Raw genomic sequence first — 3,795 nt, 5'->3', positions numbered from 1 at the left:
ATACGTCCAAAGCAACCTCACAGACGCGATGCAAATTTTGGAAAAAGCAAGACATGGAAGAGTTTTAATTAGCCTGGTTAAGTAGGGGCTCACGAAGCCGCCAGGCCTCACCAGAGGGATTACGACAGATTTATTTAGCCAAGGCTGCAGGAGACGCTGCGATATGATATATTCCAACAACAACAATAGCTGTGTAATCACACCCCAACCTCAGAGCTCCAGCTAATGTATTCCCTGCCTCAAAATGAGGACTCGTTTTATTCCCTCTCATTCAGGAGTCAAGAGTTTAGTTATTTTTAAGTCTCTCCTTCTCCACTGTCTTCCTTCCCTCCTCTCTCCTGCATGCAACCCTTGAGGGCAATTTGGGGAGGTACTCAGACATGCTAACACAATCAACAATCAGGTCGTTTGCACTCACTAATAGATACTCTAGTTTTCCAGGGGAAAAAAAGGCCTTATTGTTTATTTGATTGTGTTCACCGGAGGAGAGTCCACTGGGAAAGTGCTCGGTATACATGGAAGGCGGGGGTGGAATCGCACCAGCAAGGCTTTGTTGCCTTTGTTTTGGCGAGACGACAACAGGATGTTGAAACACTGAGGCACAAAAGCAAAGCCATAAAAAAGTAACACCCAGTTCAAAAAGCTTCAATGTTCATCTTAGGTTATCCTGACAAAGCAAATTGCTGTTAGTGCAATAAAAGCATCCTGACTGATCCTGGGTAGATATAGTAAACTTTCAAAATAAGAGATTTTCTGATTGGTGACACTTGGATCTTGGAAACAGCAATGTGGTTTATACCAGGCATGTGACAGGCATTCTTAAAGGCACATTTAGCCACGTTGTTCACACTGGACAAGCAGGAAGTTCCCTTTTTTTCTTACTCTTTACTAGCTACAGTTGGAGAAGGTTTGGTGTGAAACGTTAAAGCAGTGCAAATCCTGCTTCAAGTTTTTCTTTCACAGCTCTGTTCCGATATATGAAAGACTTGGTGTCAAATAAAACCAATTTCTGCTTCACGATCAAATTTCAAACAGTTAGCATTTCCGTGAATTAACGGGACGCCATCCAAACGTCACTGCCAAATCCGAATCCCCGATCGGTCAAAGTTCAACCTGGTTTGACTTTCAGTGAGGGTTCAATGATGCAGGTTTTGTGAGTAGAGCTTAAAAACAGTCTTAAAAATGTGCACAGTCAGCCATGAATGTGGAAGTTTTAAACACAGAAGCCTAAAACAAGCATTTACTTAGACTTTTAGTTTTAAGTGACTGCTTGAACGCATGTGGCCATAGTGTGGATGTAAGTTACAGTCAATAGATCATCTTTCGAGCCTAAAAGATTAGGAATCTTCTCCTACTGGTTAGGAAGACCCAAATGTGAGTGAAAGGTGGCACGTGGAAACACATCCAATTAATACACCAATTCCAAGAGAAAAAGTAAAAATCATAATAAAGATATTGATATAAGTTAAACCGGAAAACCCTCAGGGTGACGAAATCAAAAGTATTAAATGAATAAATGAAAACCATGAACTATAAGAGAGGGATTAATGTCACACACCCCCACTGCAAAGTATTTGATACTTTCCAAAGGTATGAAGCAGCCTGTGGTTTAGTGGTAGGGCGGTCGACTCCTGATGAGAAGATTGCGGGTTCATTTCCCACCTTGCCCGTCCATGTGTCGAAGTGTCCTTGGGCAAGACACTAAACCCCGAATTGCCTTTGATGGAAGGTTGGCGCCAGCGTTCAGCTGAATCTGTGTGTGAATGGGTTTGTTACTGTAAAGCCCTTTGGGCTTTTAAGAAAGGTACAAAAGTGCTATAAAAGTATACGCCATTTACCATAAAACCTGTTATTTTACACAAAATAATTGATCAAGTTTGAAGTTGTTTTCTCTTTGCTCTACACCTGCAGGCTTTATCAACGTCAGCACTATCAAAAATGTCTGTCTCATTAAGAGCTATTTGCAAATTAGTATAAAATGAGTCCAAATCATTTTGCTGCATTCTCTTCATAATAAAAAAGAAAACTTGATTTAAGACTTAAAAAACCTTAAAATCTACTGTGATTTTTGGTTGGATTTTATTTTAAAGTTCAATGAATGTTCACAAGTTAGACTGGTTTCGATTGTCATTGTTTTGGAAACAAATTTGTAGATTTATGTTCTAGGAATAAGTGTTAGTTTTTGATTTAATGAGGATTCATTAAGATTGGCCAACTTGTACTAAAATTATATTCTATCTTTGTTTGCATTTTATTCCAAAATATGTCATTTTCACTTATTATACTTGTTTTTTTGTCACTGTAATCAAATTGAACTACAGTTAGGTACATAAAACTAAAAAAAACACACAATTTGTTAAGAACTAGCAAAAAATACTTATGATTGAGCTGTTTAACATTTAATTTGAAATATTACATTCAGCAGTTGGCTTTTTTAGCTTATTTTTTCCTTTTTGAATGCTTGTGTGAAACTCCTTGTTTCTACATTTTAACATACTTGTTAAGTAAAACTGACTTTATTTTATTACTTTTTTGGTAATTTTCTTCTTGACCTCATTCTTTTTCTATCTTTGCAAGAAGGCAAAACCAAAACAGGCACCAAACCTCCCACTTTTACAAAAATACTCGCAAAACCAGCCCCATGAGAGAGGCCTGTTGTTACTTTTTTAAGATATTGACAGTCTGTCACTTGTCCAAACACTCGTTAAAATCATGCAGGACCACACACACACAGTTAAGTAATCGTTAACAAAAAATTAAAAAAAAACACGAAGGAGCTCTTTTCTTGCTTGTCTGAAAAAGCTGTAGACCACAAAAACATTGCAACCAATTCCAGTCTGTGAGCAAACTGTCCACACAATTACTGTTAAGGTCTATGGAAAATATTTCACATTTTGATGCAACTTTTTTAGAATCCACAGCAGCAGAACATTCAAATTAAATTGAAAAAAAAATTATCTGAAAGTAATTTATCAGCAAAAAAAAAAAAAAAATCAACTCTAAAATGCAGACAATCACATTCTCTTGCCAAAGGTGTCAAAAACACATGCAACGTGCAATTATTTCCTTTCCACGTTTCTATAGTAACACAGCGATACAACATAGAGCTGAAGTATAGATAGCATGCGACGGTGCTTTGGCATAGAATTTGGTTGTTGAAAACAACATTTTTAAATACAAAAAAAGAAAAACAACACGAGAACCTAAAAATTTTTGTCCATTTCATTTAAATGGAACTTGTTGCTGTACATTTGGAGAACACTAAAATGTGTGATCAACATATACATTTTTAAGATCACAACTAAAAATTTTAATGGCAGCAATTTGCTCATAATTGTCTTGTCATTCAAATGTATCATGCCTTTTTTATGTTTAGTCAGAAACTACTTGAAATGTTTGAACTGATAATCAAATTAAACCAGAAAAACACATTTTAGTCCTATAAAACAAGAAGTGATAACCACCATGTTTAAAGAATGCTAAACTGTTCATTAATGCATCTTCTGTATTTGGTGTGTGTGAGCATGTGTGAGTGTCAACCTGCCTCCATGTGAGCATCTGTGATGAGTCAGCTGCAGCCCCACTCACACGCGTGGACACACCACCTTCCCACGATGACTCCTGTATCAATGCAGAAGTGGCCGGTTCTGAGTGATCATCTGGACACAGATATCTCTGAAGTCTGCTTGGTTAGAGGGTGAGATGACAGCAGATGTCAACGTGGTAACCACTCAGTCTGATTCACCCGGAACCAGTACTGCCAGCAAGGATAATATCATTAGAGACTCATTTGAA

The 3,795-nt window shown here is 37.4% G+C and overlaps 1 long non-coding RNA gene across 1 annotated transcript in view; it reads right to left on the bottom strand.

Annotated features, from left to right (window-relative positions):
* Positions 1–3,218: 3,218 nt before the first annotated feature.
* LOC118599345 overlaps positions 3,219–3,795 on the bottom strand; it is a 67,112-nt gene continuing 66,535 nt past the window's right edge. Inside the window, exon 3 of the long non-coding RNA XR_004948649.1 lies at positions 3,219–3,621. This is a non-coding gene — a long non-coding RNA (uncharacterized LOC118599345). The remainder of the gene's footprint in view (positions 3,622–3,795) is intronic.

Source organism: Oryzias melastigma, linkage group LG11 (assembly GCF_002922805.2).
Source record: "Oryzias melastigma strain HK-1 linkage group LG11, ASM292280v2, whole genome shotgun sequence".
NCBI classification, from domain to species: Eukaryota; Metazoa; Chordata; class Actinopteri; order Beloniformes; family Adrianichthyidae; genus Oryzias; species Oryzias melastigma.
The sequence above is the reverse complement of the archived record's forward strand: the minus strand, read 5'-3'. Positions and strand labels throughout refer to the sequence as shown.